Source organism: Mytilus galloprovincialis, chromosome 10, assembly GCF_965363235.1.
Source record: "Mytilus galloprovincialis chromosome 10, xbMytGall1.hap1.1, whole genome shotgun sequence".
NCBI classification, from domain to species: domain Eukaryota; kingdom Metazoa; phylum Mollusca; class Bivalvia; order Mytilida; family Mytilidae; genus Mytilus; species Mytilus galloprovincialis.
In genome coordinates, this window is record NC_134847.1 from 35,505,402 (window position 1) to 35,526,484 (window position 21,083).

The 21,083-nt window shown below is 33.3% G+C and overlaps 2 long non-coding RNA genes across 2 annotated transcripts in view; both read right to left on the reverse strand.

Moving 5' to 3' along the window:
- LOC143047462 (uncharacterized) overlaps positions 1-21,083 on the reverse strand; it is a 233,588-nt gene that overhangs the window by 196,531 nt on the left and 15,974 nt on the right. The gene's annotated exons all lie outside the window — the stretch shown is intronic.
- On the reverse strand, positions 15,686-19,383 carry LOC143047458 (uncharacterized). Its single transcript, XR_012969559.1, has 2 exons — positions 19,319-19,383; positions 15,686-17,495 (listed from the first exon to the last, which is right to left on the reverse strand). It is a non-coding gene; the product is annotated as an uncharacterized LOC143047458 (long non-coding RNA).

The window sequence follows — 21,083 nt, forward strand, 5'->3', positions numbered from 1 at the left end:
TTACATTATCAACACAACATTCCTCGCTCCTTTTTGAGTTCATAATATTTCCTTTGTTTACATTGATACGTCTCTACTTATATGATTTACCAGACTGAACAATGCTGAACACCAGCAAACTACTTCCGACGTACTCTACAATATTACTATAAAAAAAATAATGAAAGTATCAAAAGTCAAGACCAAACGGCCGAAAACGATAAATATTGTAAAAGTTGAAACAAGAAATAAAACTTGATTTATGGTTGGAGACATTTGTTTTAATGAGGCAGTAACAAACACAGAGGTGATCCTGCTGAAGTAGTGGCACTTGCTACGTTGTAAATGTAAAAAGTAAATCTGATAAGACAAAGAATATCATAACCTAACTAATTTTTTTAGGTAAATACATCAAGTTTTCAATAGAAAACTGTAACAAACCTAATTTAAGCACATATAGTTAAATTTAAGTCTAAGGATTTGAAATTAAAAAAAAAAAAAATGCAAACAAAAAGTAAATCATATTTTAACAATTTACAGAGTAAATGTTCACCAAAATAAATGTGCGCTTTTATGCTGGTATTATTCACTGTAGGGTCCATTGTGATTAACTTCCTCGAAATAAAAAGAAGATCCCAATACCAACAACCATGATCATCAAATTGGTAAAACACATGGATCCATCTCCCTTAACGCCTGAAAATAAAGGTTTAAACTACGGATAACTATATTATGTTCTATGTCACTGGTACTTTATTTCACTAAAGTTTAAATTTCATAAATATATCAAGTAGTTATAAATTCAGGTAAAACATATGAACTCTGAAGGGAGACGTCTACGGAAATGGCGTCTGATGCTGTTCATGCATATCCTTCATGCGAATCAACACTTGTTCAAATGTTTAATCAGAAAAAGAACCCCATCGGTAAATTTAAAGGTTAGTCTGGTATCTTATGCCAATATTGTGGTGGTGAATTAAGACAAATACACTCGGAATTGTGTACTCCGTGCTCTTCAACTTTGTTTTTTGTTGCCTTGTTTTCATTTTTGATCCAAGAGTCACTAGTTGATCTGTTGTGGACAAAACGCGTGTCTGGCATACACAGTATTAATTATAGTATCCTTGCTGATTTTATAATATACATCGTGTTTGTCAACTAATTCGTGTTGGGGACCATGACCCTAATAAAGCGTCGACTTCAGTTGTTTTTTTTTTCATTGGTCTTTAGGGACAGTTTTTATGTACGGAGCATATTCCTAATAATGAAGCCTGTATCCTACAAATATACACGTGCGTTTTCATAACTTTAAATATATAAATGCTATACTAGTGAATGATACTCTACATGTACATGTATATCAGTACAAAATTTATTCAGTCGGAAACGGCGCGACATACGTACGCATTTTGATATCTATAACAAAGAAGATGTGGTATGATACAACTCTCCACAAGAGTCCAAATGACACAGATATTAACAACTATAGGTCAGCATACAACCTTCAACAATGAGCAAACCACATGCCGCATAGTCAGCTATACAAGGCCCCATAATGACAAATGTAAAATAATTCAAACGAGATACTTACGGCCTAATTTATGTATAAAACATAAACGAAAAACAAATATAACATATTCAATCAAATCAACGAAATACAAAACCAATGAAGTGCTATGAAAACAGACGACAGCATACATAGAAACTATTTGATAACTGATTCTTTTTTATAACAACTGTAAATAAAAATTTACAATCGGGAATGCCGGGAGTTTTGTTCCCTATTTGATTCAGTGTGGCTTCCCTAAAGGAAGATCTTTAATGACCTGAAACATTTGTATCTTCTTTATAATTTTTATAGAAGCTAATTGTACTTAACAATCCAATCGGTGATCAACGGAGACCTTGTGACAACACAACTACAAGTATTGTACATAATTATTACATTTCTTTGCGATGACATATGCAAATTTACTTTTAATGATCAAGTATTTCCTCCTGGGAAAAACACGTTTGCTTCGTAAAAGCAGAAAAAAAAATTATTGGCAATAATATGTATCAGTCACCAGTGATGATATCGATATGAATCACGGTTGCAAAGTTTTTATCGCCTATGTATATACACGTGCCTTCAAAATAATCTTAAATATATAAACGCTATAATAGTGAATGCTAATTTATATAGATATACAAGATGTGGTATGAGTGCCAATGAGACAACTCTCCATCAATATAGAACTAATTCAGTCAGAAGCGGCGAATAATACGTACGCATTTTTGTACTTTGTAAACGTTTAATCAGTGATCAATAAGTCCGGTATTGTACATGACTTTGACATTTTGTTGCAGTGACATATTCAAATTTACCTCTACACTGTTCTACTTATCAGGTATTTCCTTGTTAGAAAACACTTTTGCTCTGTAATAAACCCAATGATAAGATTCAATTATCAATATGCATGTGGCGCATGCTTTTTCTAACATATTTAGTGCAACTAGATGTCGTTATTAAGAAGTGATGAGGATAAAATAACGTCTTTTAGAAAGAGTTTTTATAGATAACATAGTTTGGTCATGTCATAAACAACAACTCTTCACAGGATGCAGATGCAGACAAGACGTACCAACGGACGGTAGGACGGTTGGACGTTTGAAAGGGTGCCCAACTCGCTTTATACTGCACGCGATATACATGTATATTCTGTTTCGTTTAGTAGTGAGGTTGCTCTCTGTCAGATTTGTTTTTCGTTGATTGTTTTATGCATCAATTGTTTTTGTTGTTGTTTTTTTCGTATCATTTCTCGTATTGTCATGCCGGACCTAAATAGCTTACTATTTTTTTGTGGAAGGTTGTACGGTTACAAAGAACCTATATGCGTTATTTCATTTTTTCATTGAGTTAAGCCTTTCAATTGATATTTATAATATGTCTTTCTATGTTGTAATGTTATTACTATTATTTCAGAAAAGGGAGAACATTTGGTATCATTAAAACGTTTAATCCCGCTGCAATTGTTTGCACCTATCCTATGTCAGGGATCTGATTTTCAGTATTTGTCGTCTGTTTATCTGGTTCATAAGTTTTTCTTCTTTCTCGTTTTTATGTAGATTAGACCGTTGGTTTTCCCGTTTGAATAGTTTTACACTAGTATAGCTTGTTGTTCGGTGTGAGACAAGGCTTCGTGTTGAAGGTCGTACCTTGACCTATTATGGTTTACTTTTATAAGTTCTTATACTTGGTTGGAGTGTTAACTCATTGGCACTCATACCACATCTTCCTTAATCTACCTTTAGTAATTTACACATTTGTCTATAGACTCTGGTAGATAGATGTCCTATTAGCAATCCCTCAAATTATTCTCATTTTTAAAGTTAAAAAGAAAAATCATATATTGCTCAACACTTACTAGATGTCAAGATGAAACGATATTCGATCGTGTTAATTTGGTGTATATTAAAGGTAGCAAATAAATCACGTGGAAGGTCGATTGATCACATGAGGCTTTAAGCTGATATGTAGTAATTATATGATCATGATGACTGTCTACTGTTTAAAAACATCGAATGTATATCCTTGAATATAGAAAAATCAATTATTCTTTTCGTTTGTAATTTTGTTTAGAGTCTTATTCATACTAATACAACAGCGCTGGATGCATTGAAGAATCGGTCGAGCCGAAAGTCCTTCGATATGTATTTTCATATAAAATATGTGTATGCGAAAACTTTTCAAAATAGTGAATATGACGTGAATTTAAGCAACTATAGATGGTAAGCGTTCGGACTTCAACGATGAACGTAATACAAAGTTGAAGAGCATTACACACAAAACAAATCTGAATTATTAAAAAAAAAGGCCTACGGCAATCTATTACTGGGGGTGAATAATCGTAAGTGTTTCGTAGTTTTATGTATTTCAAAATTTGATAATAAGCACATCTGAAAAATTGGAAAATATCAATGATAATTCGGGTCAAATTGTAAAAAATTTCAAACACGACTAAAAACCAAACAAAAAAACGTATAATACAGACATACCGCCGAATGACAGGCTCTGAATTTTGTCATCAAACGCGAAAATAAATCTAGGTTACGTTTTTTTTTTTATTTGTCCCATACCACACACAATGTGAACAATTTAATCGTTCAAACAGAGCTGTTTGAATTATTTTGAAATTTCGGTTTGAGATGAGCTTTATAAAATTGATCAAATGCTAACCTTTTTTCGAATTTGTTCAAAATAAGAATGCTGCGGTTTTTTTTTCAGATTTAAAAATGGTATTTGCTGCTAACAATTATATCGAGATATCATGGTTGAAAAAATCAGCAAGAATGATTAGAAGTGACGAGTTTTTCAGTCGTTAGTATTTATAAATCTATACACACACATTTCTTTACTGTTTATTCTCGTAAATTCATTCAGTAGTAAAAGAAAACATGGATATGTTAAAATCCACGAGTTTAATTTCTCTCTCAGTTATCAACATATTTACGACAAAAGTCAACATTTATTACAATTTGTTTATTCGTCTGTTCTCGTTATCAAATAAATCGGTTATCTCTTTTGTGAAGTACACGTTGTCGTCTACTCGAGTTTCCCTGTGTCTCTTTAAATGAAGTCAAGGGTAAAAGATAATACCTCGCATTTTTAATATATGTAACAAATCATTTATTATCACCCAACCTGTTGCGGGCTATTGAGAGATAAGATAAAATAATCATTTCAACAACTCCTTATATTTTTACGTGCGACTCATTCAAATATAACATGAAATGAAACAAGGTGTCACATTTTAATTGCAAAACTTCGTTGTTGTGTTTTGTGCTCATTTCCTATGTAATGAGTAGTAGGGATGAGCCGCTGGAATAGGTCACTATTTCATGCTTCATGATATATGAAAAGGGTGAGAAATCCAGATTAAGTATATCAATAGGTTGATATTTTCACTTGCTAGATTATATCATAACTATCTGAAACTAATCAAATGTCCGTATTTATTTTTGATGCGGTTAAACCACAGTCGTAAATGCATCAGCTATTTGTCAAACCAATTAAACTCTATTTATTCAATGTGGTATTTCCACTGATAATAGTTATAGATGCAATAAATCCGATCATTTTGACATTTGCACCTAATTAACATTCAAAGGTTTGTATACATGAAACACGATAACAATTATTTAAAGAAATTGATAATTTGATAAATTATTATTGTATTGTATTATTGTATGAAAGTGTCAGTGTCCTTCAAGAGGGGACAGCTGATGTAACTTTTTATCAGTTTTTAATTAATGTTAAACTCAGTAAAAGTGATACTCTCTGGAGTATTACTACATTTATCTGACAAAACATATTTTTTGTCTTTTGAAATTGAAATTTCTTCATAATTAAAGATATAAAAGGCAAATAAAGAAAAGTGTTTAAGATGTGACGAATTTATTGTAAAGCAAAGTGTGATTATTGCGACTGCGTTGCTTATAAACAAGAACGTGATAATGAGCGGGACCTCCAATTTTTTTTTATATACTAATGTTCTAAAAGATGAAAAATATCCAAATATATCTATAGGTCTGATTTTTGTCAATTGATATATGACAAGGTATATATTTTTGATAAACAAAATATATGAAAAGGGTGGGATACTTGATGTCTCAGATGCCCACCCCCAGCAAAAACGTTTGAAGTGCCTCCCCCACCCCCGAGGTTTTGTGTATTGCCCTGACGTTGTTAATTGCCATGACGTAATTATTTATTTCATGCGATCTGTAATACAGCAGTTTTCTTTGGCTGGTGTCTTCTATTATTGTTATAGTATGAATAAATTGTGTCATTTTGTGTCGTACCTGATTCTTTTATAGCATACTATACAACATGGGTTTGTTCATTGTTGAAGGCTATTTGATTTTCTGTAAGTGTTTTACCTTTGTGCATTAGGTGTTATTTGTTGTTTTGTCAATCATGCTATATGTGCTTATTATAATACTGAATGGGGAATATACTATAACATTACATGTTGCTACAATAACATACCGTTATCATTTGCAGTTACATTGAATAACAATGTGTCACAGCTTGCATCTAAGCATCCTTGTGATGATAGAATCTTGAAAGAAAAACCGCCTATGTTATCATTGAGATCGCCCGTTTGTGTCATTTTCTTTAACTCGTTTATAGTAGTGTTAAGATTGGATGGTACAGTTGTGTTTTTTGCGTCTAGATCATAAACATTTCGGTCAGTTAGAAAGATATCGATATACGTTTCGCTTGAAGCAGAAATGTTTGAGTTAATTTCAGGGTCAGAAAACCAAAGAACCTTGTTTTCCTGCCAGTGAAGTGTGTACGCCATGGAATCTACAAAATCATTTAAAATTTTCATTTTATCATCCGAATTTGATCGTCGGCGCCTACCAAAAATAGATAAATATTTCAACTTCAGTTTAACTAAGCGAACGGGTCCATCAAAACTAAAACTTGGAAGGAAAGACACAGTGCATTGTTTTAAAGTTTCGAACATGCTTCTGATTGTTCGAAGTGACGAATCGGTCGAGGTTTTTAAGCTGGATTGGATTGTCCAAAATACAGAGAAGTAATCTGATGCATCTAAATTGCAAACGGAAATTGAAGGAGACTCTGGAACTGGTTTAACATAACATGGCGTGTGAGAATCAAACGCTATTCGCTTCACATCCTCACATGTGAAAGGTAAGTAAGGACGAAGAGTTTGCACTAAGGAAACTTGCAGACATTTTCTGACGGCATCTATCCACTGTTGTCCGTCCTGTGAAAAATCTTGATAACTTTGTGAATACAAATTACAAAATTTTGTAGCAAACGCCATTGCATAGTCGTCTTCTGTTCCGCTGCATTTAAACTTTGTCTCTAAACAGTCTCGATACCAAGAACAGTCTGCTCCTGAAGGACTGTAACATCGCGAGGGTAAGGTTAAATTAGACTCTGCATATTCCTGGCCATTTTCACATTTGCAATCATCATAAACTGGTCCGGACTCCACGTCATGAAGTTCTAACATGCATTGATAATAACAATATGTTCTTGTGCAATCTCTACAATGATATTTTCCTCCCAACTTTTCTTGCATATATACATTTGTAATACATGTTCCCCACTGATACTCTTTATAATACGAAGAATCTAGAAAACATTCAGTTACTCCACTCGGACCAGTATCGCGATCACAATTCCCGTCTACAACACGTACACACGACAGGAAAAGTAAATAATAGAAATATGCTTGCATAAACATGTTAAACAAAGTTACTTGATGATCATTGACAGCCGAACCAGTTCACACATAACATAAATATTCAGAATTCAAACTTAAATTTATCTTGTTGGAAAATCCGAAAAGATAACCCATGACTATTCATGAATATGATAACGCTTTATCAAAAGAAAATTAAAGTAAACACATAATAGTTTTCGTATTACAAATTTACGCGTCTTACGTTAAAACATACAGCCAAAGATGACGTAGCATTGTTATTGCATGTACGATTTTTAGTATATTTGTAGCTAAACGTTTATCACCGAATGCGTTCGATATTGGTTCATCTAAATATTCTGAAGACAACTTATTTGAATGACTTGTAACGTCCTCGCTTAGTGCGTTGAATCAAGAATGCTATGTTATGGTCTTCTTTTTAACGAAATTAATGGTTGGCTTAATTACTATTATTCATACATGTACCCAACTTCTTATTTTTAAAGTATACTAATTTAATTCTTGATGTAACGCGTCTTCTGATTGGCTGACGTTGTTTTGTTAATCAACTCATAATTTTGTCATTGAGTCATCAACATTTTTTCATGATTTACCTCGGGAAAAAATGGAATAAGGAATTAAATTATACGGAATGACTTTAAGATTTTTCTGCATATTCGAAATATGCAGATTATTCTGTGTGCGCCACATTTTTGATGTTATTTCTCCATAGACAGAAACCATATTCATTTTTCGTCATATCCGGCATCATGAAATGCATATTATCAACGGTACATATTTGCAATGGTTTTGATCAGCTGAACAGTTCAAAGTTGTAACTTAAGACTCCAAAGAACCTGTGTCGTTACCCTTTATCTTCATATCTTCAACGAGGTCAACTTGGTTTAGTAAAAATCATCCCGAAAGGGGAAGAACTCTATCATGACAATTTCAGTCATTTCAGAATATTTGTAGATCTAATCTTGCCCATTATTTATCATATTGAAAACTCTACTTAACTACAACAGATAATCGACATAACATGAATACAAAATTTATTAAAAATAATATTTTGTAATTCCGGTTATGTTGGCTGGAAGGCGTGGTCACCGTACACAATTTAGAAATGTTATACCATGATGAAGATTGTGGCTAAGTTTGGTTTTATTTGGTGTGTAGTTTCAGAAGTGAAGGTTTTTTTGTAAGATATTAATATTTAAAGGGGAAATGGTAAAATTCGTCTTAAAAGGGCAATGACTCAAATACGGAGTCTTCTGATGATTTCTGCCATGTGAAATTTGTGTGTAGATCTTATCTGTCTAATTATTTGTCCTTATAAATATAAAAAAGAAGATGTGGTATGATTGCTAATGAGACCACTATCCACAAAAGACCAAAATGACACAGACATTAACAACTATAGGTCACCGTACGGCCTTCAAAAAGTTTATCATTATAGTTTTTAATATAATAGGCACATCTGACAATAATAATCGATCAAGTAATCATCCGTGGAAAATAAATCTTTCAAGAAATCATCTGACAGTTTTGACATGAACGGACACCAAGTAGACAATAACAATCAAAACCAAGGAGTTAACAATTAAAGACTCACAAAACCACAGGACATTTACATCAACAGTTATAAATAATAATTAAGAAACAACACGAACTCCACTTAAAACCGGGAGTGAAATCTGGTTCTCCGGAAGTGTAAGCATTTCCTGCACCGTATACGGCACCCGTCGTGTTATTTCTTTGTTCAGTTCGGTAATAATGGAAGGTTATTATGACTGAGGAAGAATATCAGATATGATTTCTGATACACTTTTGTCATAATGGCAAATCACCTGATGATTGTGACCGTAAAAGTTCTTGAGTGATGACCCTAATTTGATTGATTCATAGCCCTGTCTTAGCAACTTTTGAGAAAGCAGTATTCCTCGTTCAACAAAATCAACGTACGTGAGCTAGCTCAAGAGAAACGTATCAATTGAGACACAAATACTCCATATGCTGGTGCCGCTGGGATGTTGCTACACAGAAATGGAAAGTTGACTATAATAGGAAAATTAAAATCATCGCATTTGTCATAAATGTTGGTATTCAACCTACCATCAGTAGTCATTTCGAGAAAAAGGTGTAAATATGAATCAGATTTATCTGTGTCGGTAGTATCTTAAATTTCAAGTTCACTTGGATATATTAAATGTAAGTAATCACTGAATCTATTATTATTAAGAGACAGTACATCATCAATATACCGAAAGGTGAAATTAAAAGACTGGGCTAGATTCTTTTCTCTTTCTGTACAAGCCCTTGGATAAATTCTGCTTCATAGGAATATAAAAACAAATCTGCAAGTAGAGGAGCGCAATTGGTACCCATTGGAATTCCAATAGTCTGTTGGCAGACCAAACCTCCAAATTCAACAAATATGTTGTCAATTTAAAAGTCCAGCATGGCAGTGATATCCTCGTCGGTATATTTTTTCCTTGACTCTGTATGATTGTTCACAAAGTAAGCTGAATTCCAGCCCAAAACTAGATATTTAAAACGTCTAGTGCCCTTTTTGTTAAAGAAACATAAGCTGACGAGTTCTTTCAGTCGCGCTTTAAGTTTAGTATGTGGAATAGTGGTATAAAGAGGTTTTAATGTTGGTACAATGTTTTAATGATTGAGATTGTAAATTCACCAATAACTATTTTAAATTTTTCAGTATCCACATCTGATTAACACCACTTCTTGAATAAGCCGTTTCGGAATATTTCTGAAGTCCTTCTTTGACTGCAGTGAGTATGGCAGTTAGAACTTTAGAAAGGGGTTTAGTGGAACACTTGGAAGAACCTGCAATATACCTTTCCTTATAAAGATTCTTGTGAACCTTAGGAATCCAATATAAGGATGGAAGATCCTGGTCTTCATCCTTTGGATTAACACCAAAGGAGATTAGAACCGATTTGTTGTTTTCCAGGATCTCCTCCGTTGTAAGCGTACTTATTGTATATGTAGGATTTCCAAGTGTATTATTTATCCCCAGTTCCTTAATCAGGCAGTCAATGTAGTGTTTTTTGCAAACATAAAGAATATTGTTTGAGGCTTTGTCAGCTGGAACGACAACATATTTGTCATGGAGGCAAGACAACTCCTGTATGACATGAGGGTTTTTAAAGATGGAAGGAGCTTTGGTGTTCATTGACCCTTTAAGCTTACTTACTCTTATCTGAATATATGACCTCACTGATTTAAACATTCGGAATTTATCTACCCCTGTCAGATGTCATCTATTTCTTTAAAAATTATAGATAAAATTAGTAATACATGTTTACCCTATGTTTCATGTTAGGCAATGTTATCCCTTTTGGTTGACAGGTAGGGTTAACATACACGTTTTTAAACTATTAACCCTCATAACGGTTGTGGTAAAGCTGTTCAGGTTTGTAGTGGAGTTTATTATTTTTAAGTGTTAAGTTATCTTGTCCATAGAACAAAAAAAAAAAAAAAAAAGACGCTAGCAACTTCATCGTAAAATATTGAAATTACGCTTTATACATTTATAACGTCTGACGAGATTACCTTCACGAGTAACCCTCAAACCAAAAGAAAAACAATTAAATAAATTTAAAAAAAAAATTTTAAATAATATGTAAGAATAGAAACACGCGACGAGCAATAAATCATTAGGGAACATATGAATTGTTTGATTTTTTAACAGACAGTTAAAAAAGTGTATAATGTAAAAAAATCAGTACCGGGATAATGACTACTAGCTTGATGAATCCTGCGGGAAATATAGCAGATGAATATATCCGGTGCTATAAAAATGAATTTCAAATTAACTGTAAGTGTACAAATATAACGCTTCCAAAGCTCTTCTCTAAATTAGAAACGCATAAAACCATTAACAATAAATCCCAGGATGTATAAGAACAATACAGGTGAAGACCAAGCAGGACATTAATATTCAATATTAGCTGTACCTGAAGGAGTTATGACCTTTGACTTTAGATCATGCATTTAAAGTTAAAAGTGAAAAGATCATTCAAGACTTAACTAATGTCGTAAGGTGGGTCCAGAGATATTCACCGATCATCTATGATGCTAAATCCATTATGATTAAAAAAAAAAAAGAATTATGAACGTTATAATTAACAGAAGAATCAATTGTACATGAACTAATTAATTAATTAGAACATTTGGAGGGTGTAAATCAAAATTGATAAAACGATGCACTTCGATAATTCACATGACAAGCATGATATCACTTCCTTTTCTTTCTTTTTTTGTCGTGTTAATTTTTTTTTTCAATTTCAGCTTGTCCTTTGTGTTCAGAAGGAAGCTGATTGTATTCCATTTGTCTTGTCATAAATGTGTCTGTCAAGCTTATATTTGTTATGTAGTGCCGTTTTGTAACTTTTAAGTTAGATAAATAAGTAAGTTAAACAAAATCTATTTGAAAAATATCACCAAAAAAAATAATTAGTCACAATTTAGTCTTACTTAGATGGTAAGCGTCAACAATATCTTCCTTAGTTTATGGGAAAAGTAAACGCAGGGAAGTGTTATTCAAGTTCTGAATCTGATGTTTCGAAAATTGTTACAAGTGTTACTACACGTATTTTTTTAGGAGAGAATATACAATAAATAACACCGATCTTTTGATTTGTTTTGAACGGTTTACAAAGAAAAAATTGTTTCACATGTAATTTTGCATGAATCCGAATAATGCTGAATATCTTTAGTCATTTTTCCCACCCCGAAATTCCTTTTTAGTACTAGTGAATATTTTGTTTAATTGAACAATTTGTATTACACTTACTTCTAATAAATCAAAAATACTGTGGTGATATCAAAACGATGTCCGATCAACATTAATTTAATGAGAATAAAATGTCACTTGGAAATAAATGAAATTACAAAAATCATTTTGAAAGTATAAAATCGTTTTGAAAACTTTGAATTTTTCGAAAACCTAAAGACTGTCTTATCCCAGGAATAAATTACCTTTCTTGACCGTATTTGGCACAATTGTTTGGAATTTTAGGTCCTCAATGCTCTTCAACTTTTTACTAGTTTGGCTTTGTAATTTTGATCTGAGCGTCACTAATTATGAATCGTAGACGAAACTTTCCCGCGTCTGTCGTATTAAATTACATTGTATAATACTGGTACCTTTGATAACTATTTGTACGAATCATTATACTAACGGTCTAATACTATTTATCTCAAAAAGGTTTTATTAATTAATGTAGTCTCGGTCACACCTTAAAGCCTCGGTCACACCATACCGGATAGCACAAACGAACTAAAAATTGTCTTTCGACAAAATTGTCATCCGTTGGGAGTCCGTTGATGTACTGTAGAATAAAACGGACGCGTAACGAATGCATAACAGACACACACCGGATATGCAACGTACGAGAAACGAAAACGTAACGGACAGAACGGATGTCGAACGTACATCCAACGGACGTGTACCGCATACAACGGACACCTAACGGAAGCGTTCCGGATAAAAGGGATGAACAAGAGATACGGAAAAATTAAAGGCGACAATAATAATACATGTAAATCGCATAAATATTCAAAATGTTTCTGTGTAACTGGTTATGGTTTGTTCTTCAAAATGTCACTAAAGGGCAGTATCTGGCCTGAATGAGAGCTGCTTGACTGTGAAGACGTGCCCTTACTTTAAGATCGATTATGAATAATAAGAATTCATGAACCTTAAAAATCTAATTGGCATTTCTGACGCGAAATGTTTTATTGGCATTTATCCGTTTCAGATCCGTTCATCATCCGTTTTATCCGTTATACGTCCGATAGAAGTCCGTTTCACATTTGTTCAACATCCGTTTTATCCGTTAGAAGTCCGTTGGTAAATGTATCTAAAGCCTCGGTCACACCTTACCGAATAGCACGAACGGACGCCTAACGGATGAAAATAAAAGTTGTCCGTTGACAAAATTGTTATACGTTGGGAGTCCGTTGATGCACTAACATAATAAAACGGACGTGTAACGGACACTCACCGGATATGCAACATACGAGAAACGGAAACGTACCGGACAGAACGGATGTCGAACGTACATCCAACGGACGAGTACCGCATAAAACGGACACCTAACGGAAGCGTACCGGATAAAACGGATGAACAATATATACGGAAAAAATAAAGGCGACAATAATAATACATATACATCGCATAAATACAAATGTTTAGGTGCAACTGGTTTTTGTAAATTCTTCAAAATACAGCAAAAGGTCAGTGTCTGAACTGAATAAGAGCTGCGTGATTGTGAAGAATCGCCCGTACTCTAAGGTCGATTATGAATAATAAGAATTCATGAACCTTAAGAAATCTGACATACCAATAATTGGCATTTCTGACGCGAAATTTTCAATTGGCATTTATCCGTTTCAGATCCGTTCATCATCCATTTTTTTCGTTATACGTCCGGTAGAAGTCCGTTTCTCATTCGTACAACATCCGTTTTATCCGTTAGACGTCCGGTAGAAGTCCGTTAGTGAATTTATCTTCCAAACCTCCAACGGATGTATAACGGACACGTAACGGATACAAAACGGAAACGAAACGGACGAGTACCGTACAAAACGGACGCCTAACGGACGTTCAACGGACATTTTATCCGTTGGATGCGTACGTCCGTTCAAAGTTTTGAACATGCTCAAAATTTTCCACCGGACAGAACGGACGTCGACGGATAAAAAGTACGCTTAACAAACATGCAACGGATATGAACGGATTGAAAAAAAGTTATCCGTTAGGCGTCCGTTCGAGCTATCCGGAAAGGTGTGACCGAGGCTTAAGTCGTAAAATTAAATTGAATGTCAAATTCAATAAGAAGCTGTTTTTGAAAACTCATTTATGTTTTCATTAAACTAAGTATATTTTATTTCAAGCTTGTTGGATGGAGATAACTTTATGTCAAGTCATTGTTCAGAGAATCGGGTTATGAGAAATGTAGGCCATTCGGTTTGAATTTACGTCTGTTGGTCTTTTTCTTTCTTTTTTTTTTGGCTATCTATGCCATTGTAAGTTTATTTTCTATTTATGAATGTCCATTTTGTATCTTTCGTCTCTTTTTTAAACCAAATAATATTTACATTCAAACCAAGTCTATTTATTTACACTTAAACCACGTCTTCTTATTTACAATCATACCACATTTTCCTAATCACATGTATGTCTTGAAAATATTAGCACGTTGCTTTATTGACAATCATACCACATGTCTTTATTGACAAACAAGTCAAATGTCCTTATTGCCAATCAAGCCACATCTCGTTATTGACAGTCAAGCCACATCTCTAAAATGATAATAAAACCACGTCTCCGTATTGACCTACAAGCCATAATTCATTATTGAAAATCAAGCCATAACTCCTCAATGATAATGAATCAACATATCCTTATTCACTTTCAAGCCACATTTCCTTATCAAATAACAAGCCACATCTCCCTATCGACCTTTGCGCTACATCTCCTCATTGAGCTTCAAGCCACATATCATTATTGACAATTTAACCACATCTCCTGATTGACAATCAAGCCACATCTCCTTATAAAACTGCAAGCCAGGTCTACATCTCTTTAATGATTAATAGACAACATCTCCTTAATAACATTAAAGCCACAACAGCTTTTTGACAATCGTTACTGCCTCTCCTAACTGTCAATTATACCCATAGAATGTATCTTTTTAAAGGCAATCATACAACGTCTTATATTCATATTGATTCTTTTCATTATTTGTTGTCTTTGGTTTACAGTCTTTAGGCCTTTTTATTTTTTTTGGATTCGAGCGTCACTGATGAGTCTTTTGTAGACGAAACGCGCGTCCGGCGTTTATACTAAATTTAGTCCTGGTATCTATGATGAGTCTATTTATAACTATTATTATCAATCTAGCCACACATACTCACTATCAATCCTGTCATATCTTCTTATTTACAATCAAATCACATCTTTCTATTTATTTATATTCACAATTACAACATCTCTTTTTTGCCAATCATACCACATCTCATTATGGAAAATCATACCACATCGCATTATTAAAAATCAAGCCAAGTCTCCTTCGTGACAATCATACCATATCGTCTGATTGAAAATCATGCCACGGATTGTTGTCTAACTCACACAGACCCATCATTTTGTTTTATTCATGTTGAATGTCTGGTAGTGTATTTATAGTGTATCGTGTTGACGTTGGGTTCTTGTCTCTTCAAATTTTAGTTTAATCCTTACAAATATAAACCTTATTGAAAATGTTATTTCGTAGTTTATTTATACCAACGTAGTTCACCTAAACGTGTACCTATAAATTATAATGAATCCTAAGTAGTTAATATTTTCTCTAATATTTGTCTCTAGATTCTCGATAAGCTGTCTTCAGGATTCGGGTTCAATAAGATAAACTCGAATCTATGATGGGGCCAAAACAGAAACAGCCAGTTAGTAACACTAAAAAATAACTTTAAACAAATCTAAATTGGATCACACAAAATTAGTATTATTCCTTTTAAATGATGTTAGTAATTGAGATCAACAAAAAATAAATTTGAATTCTGGAAAAAGCAGTCCTCATTTCTAATCATTTAACATCATACAAAAATGCTCCATCGGAGTCATTAGCAACTAACAATTCATTGGTCGATATGTCATAATGCAGAGTCCATGGGCCGTTAAGTCCATCTCCACGTGTGAGAATTTGTTTGCAGCGCTGTCCATCAGGAGAGATAACGACAACGTTGTGAGTTAAATACCCCACTACATACATGTTACCATCATTGTCTACAGATATACCTGCTGGAAATCGCAGAGCACTTTCATCACAGAACGTCCACAGTATGTTACCATGGTAGTCACAGCAGGTTACACTGTGATTGTTCCAATTTGTGTAGATCAGTTTGTCACCAAATGTTGTTACGTACGCAACATCTGGGAGTTTGGTACTGCTCACATTGGTAATGGTTCCGTTATTTAAACTGATCATCTGTATTCCCCTTTCTCTGGCACAATATATTAAATGTCCATTTTTGTATGTTACTCCACCAGTGTATGAATCAACTTTTATCGATTTCTTCAGTTTGCGCGTCTTTAAGTCGATTATATTAATCTTGTTTGACTCGCCGGATGTAACAGCAATAGAATCATCACCAATAAATACCACATCAAACGTTTTACCAATGTCCTTTATTTCGAAATATTTTGATCCGCCAGACTTAAATACTCTTATTTTATCGTCAGAGGAGAATACCATCCTACAATCAGGAAGCAGTGAACAGACAAAGATACCTGACAACATTGTATTGATACGTTTCTGTAATGTCAGGGTCAGGTTATCGATATTTTTGGTTGGAAGAGCTACCATAATCTGGGCTTGTCTGTCCTTCCTTTTCTGAACGGAAAAATCACATGGATCAGAATTGACATTAATTTCTCCAAACTTCTGCACGTTGGCTGTTATTTGCTGTAAAGACTTATTAATCTGACATGAAATATTGACTTGATGTGTGGAGTCACTCGTAGCAATCGATTGAATATACTTTTCGTCACCTACAATATGTTTTTCGATATCTTTCATGGTTAAAAATGTTTGAAGTTCGGACGCATGTTGTTTAATAGTGGCAAAGTTTTCTTGTACTTCAGTCATCTCTTTTTCCTTTTTGTTCAGAGTAGTCAGCAAGTTTTCTATTTTGCTTTTTTCGTGTTGTTCAACTCTCAGTAATTCTTTAATTAAGTCATCCTGAAGTTTATCAAGGTGGTGATTTACTTGTATCCTGGTTTGTTTTATTTCTGCTTCAATTTCTCTTTTCTTGTTTTCTATAGATTTTAAATTTTCATTCCTGTTCGTGTTTAGTCGTTTAATATTCCCGACGACTTCCTGCACGGTTTGTTCGATTTCATTTAATGCGTTTGAAGTTTTGACGTTTTTTATAAGTTTATTAATGTCAGTTAAGCCTTTACAATCGTTGTGAGATTTCACACATTTTTTACAGCATGGACAATCGTGTTTTGTACAGAACAGCTCGTATTTCTCATTATGAAGTTTGCAGGTCTGAGAGATTTGCAGGACTTCGGTGGGTAAGTTTTTGTATTCGGCGATAGAAACGGTTTCATGGCTTTTTGTTCCCTTGGAAACTGCGTGATGATTCTTACACTCTCCACATAGTCCTTCGTCACATTCGGAACACCATACTACAGAAGGTTTGGTAATCTGAAGATTTTCACAAACACCACACACATTCCAATTGGTGGCCATAATCCTAAAATAGATTGTATGCTCTTAAATTAAAACTTTATCATACTATTCAAATCGTTATCCAAAAGTGGTCATTTAACTGACATTGACTTCCCACCAAAACATGCAAATAAAAAATATTAGTTTTGTAAGCGTGTTCAAGTCGAGCGCAATTGAATTGAATCAAAACAGGAAATTGTAGGACCTATAATATGATGGATAGGGATTACCAGCCCATAATTGAATGTTTTTGAAAAAGAGGATACGCTACGGCTATGTAGCCTCGAAATAGATTGTCTACAGACCCCCACAACTGATGCTAAAATTGAGAATGGAAATTGGGAATGTGTCAAAGAGACAACAACCCGACCAAATAAAAAACAACAGCAGAGGGTCACCAACAGGTCTTCAATGTAGCGAGAAATTCCCGCACCCAGAGGCTACATGTATTTAATTTTCTTAATGTCCCTATTTCTGTCGAACTTGGCTGTATATTTATACATACCGCACATTTTTCACCTGAACATGGCTTTCACATCCTGGAGGGAGAAATATAGATGACAATATCAAAATATTAAACAGTTGGTGAAAGTCTAAATCACCATACCTCAATTTTGACGTAATAATCATGGGTTATTGTGGCAGATGTGAAACTTAGAGTTTTTTTTTAAATTTTTTTTTAAAAAACTGTATTGAAATTTAGAAAAAAAAAACGTATTGCATACATAAACACATTAGAATATTGAAATGTCTCCCCTTATTAATTATATACCTGTATTTATTGTTAATTTTTTTTGGACATGCACGAAATATTTGCCACCGGAGAAAATCGGCAATCAAAAATCAATTTATAATGCATGTATATAGTTTTTGACAATTAAAACATATTGTACTGATCCACTGTGTGTACTTAGTAAACATGAACATAAAAAAGGTTAAAATATAGGCCACATTGGTACATGTAAATATAGTAAATCATTCAATGTGTTCGAACGTATTCAATAAAAGAATTGAATCTAAAATTGATCAAAATAAAATAAGAAACATTATAGTAATTAAAGTAATTGTAGACTTTTCAGTTGAATTGTGTATTTGTGTGGAGTCTGTGTAAATTGTGACTGTATAAAACAAAGACACAATGAGGTATTTCTATATACGTCTTACATGTATAAATAGAATATTTCTTTGGAAAAGAAAGATAAATGGTCGCATGATTAAATGTTTGTAAACTAGGGGAGATAATTTTAATTATTAATAGAATGTACTAGATAAATGATTCCTCGTGTAAATATACACCAATGCACCTGGTTTCCTTTTATATTCGCATCACGATTTTATGAAACTTTATTTATCAAAAGAATTTAAAAAAGCTTTTTTTGGGCAAACCAGTATTGAAATTTAAAATATATTAAAGAAACATATTTCTTATATAACATGTATAACACTGAAATACTGGAATGTCTCACATTCTAAATTACATACTTGTACTTAGTAAACATGTACACGGTAAATACATTCAACGATCGATATATATTGTTCTTGTGTTATAACAAAAATTCATAAAGAAAAAATTACTAAAAACAAAAACAAAAAAAGACAGACCTCCATACAATTTGAAACTCGAAGAAACATAAAAAAATGTTAAAATAGGTAAATAAAGTAAGACAATCAACGTGTTCGAACATATTCAATAAAAGAACTGAATCGAAAGTTGATCAAAACAAAATAAAAAAATATTATGGAAATTAAACTAGTAATTCTATATTATTGAGCTGTAGTATGTTTGTGTGGATGTCTCTATACATTGTGACTGTCTAATACAAAGAAACAATGATACAAGTGACATACCTAAATCAGTCTTAAAAATAGAACATTCCTTTGGAAAGGAAGGTAGATGGTCACATGATTTAGTGTGTGGATCTGCAACAATTTTAATCCATTTTCCTTTTTTTTCTAGGTTTTAGGCCCACTACTTCCTATTCTTTATATTTCTGTAGACTTTTTTTCGTTTTTTTTTTTTTAAAGCCTTTTATATTGATAACACGTAAGTGCATTTTACATATTAATTAACGTTCTTTAATTCTATTCTCTTTAGTTTTCAATCCATTTTCCTTTTTTTTCTAGTTTTTAGGCCGACTACTTCCTATTCTTTATATTTCTGCAGACATTTTTTTTTTCGTTTTTCGTTTTTTGAGGCTCCTATTACCTTAGCTGTATTTGAAGAGCTACCATAATCTGTCCTTCCGTTTTCGAAGGGAAACATCAAATGGTTCAGAACTGCAATTAATTTCCTAAAATTTCTTTACGTTGGATGTTATTTGATGTAAAGACTTCTTAATCTGGAATGAAATACTGACTTGATTAATGGAGTCGTTTGTGGCAATCGATTGAATGAATTTTTCCTCGCCTGTAATATTTTTTTCGATATCTTTCATTGTTAAAAATGTTTGAAGTTCGGACGCATGCTGTTTAATAATGGCAACAATTTCTTGTTCTTCGACGATCTCTTTTTCCTTCTTTTTCAGAGTAGTCAATAATTTTTCTATTTTGCATTTTTCGTGTTGTTCAACTATCAATAATTCTTTAGTCATGTCATCCTGACGTTTATCAAGGTGGTGATTTACTTGTATCCTGGTTTGTTTTATTTTTGCTCCAATTTCTCTTTTCTTGTTTTCTATAGATTTCAAATTTTCATTCCTGTTCGTGCAGAGTCGTTCAATATTCTCGACAACGTCCTTCATGGTTTGTTCCAATTCGTAAAAGGCATTTGAAGTTTTGACGTTTTTTATGAGTTCATTAATGTCGATTAAACCTTTACAATCGTTTTGAGATTTCAGACATTTCTTACAGCATGGACACTCGTGTTTTGTACAGAAAAGTTCGTATTTCTCATTATGAAGTTTGCAGATCTTGGCGATTTGCAGGACTTCGGTAGGTACCGTTTTGTATTCGGCGATAGAAACGGTTTCGTGGCTTTTTGTTGCTTTGGAAATAGCATGATGAGTCTTACACTCTTTACAAAGTACTTCGTCACATTCGGAACACCATACTACAAATGTTTGGTAATATGAAGATTGTCACGTACACCAAAGATACTCCAATTGGTAGCCATAATTCTACAACAGATTGCATGCACTGCAATGAATGTTGTATTATATTCAGAAATGTATCGCCAACTTTACTGTCATAATTTAATTTATCTTAAAGGTTGCATTTCTGTAAATATTGAAAATGCAATTCCCCATAGGAACTCCTTTTACGGCTAAAACTGTACCACTTTTACTATAAATAAAATTGAATTCTTAAACAAATTGAAAACTGTACCTATACGCCTTATTTTAGGTCCAGAAGTTTAGTATTCATATTGTCGTCTAAGAACAATGTAGAAAGTCTTACTGATTAAAATACTACAATAGGGAACAATTTGAAAATGATTGAGTAGTGTCAACCCTGTCATTATGATCCGTGTAAATAGCAAAATTCGAACTACGCCGTTTGTGGTGAGCCTGTCAGATGCGGAACTAATATAAAATTATATAAAACTAGAACACACCCGTGATATCGCGGGTCCGTGTCTGAATTAAAGTAAATAGCTATGCGTAAAGTCATGTCA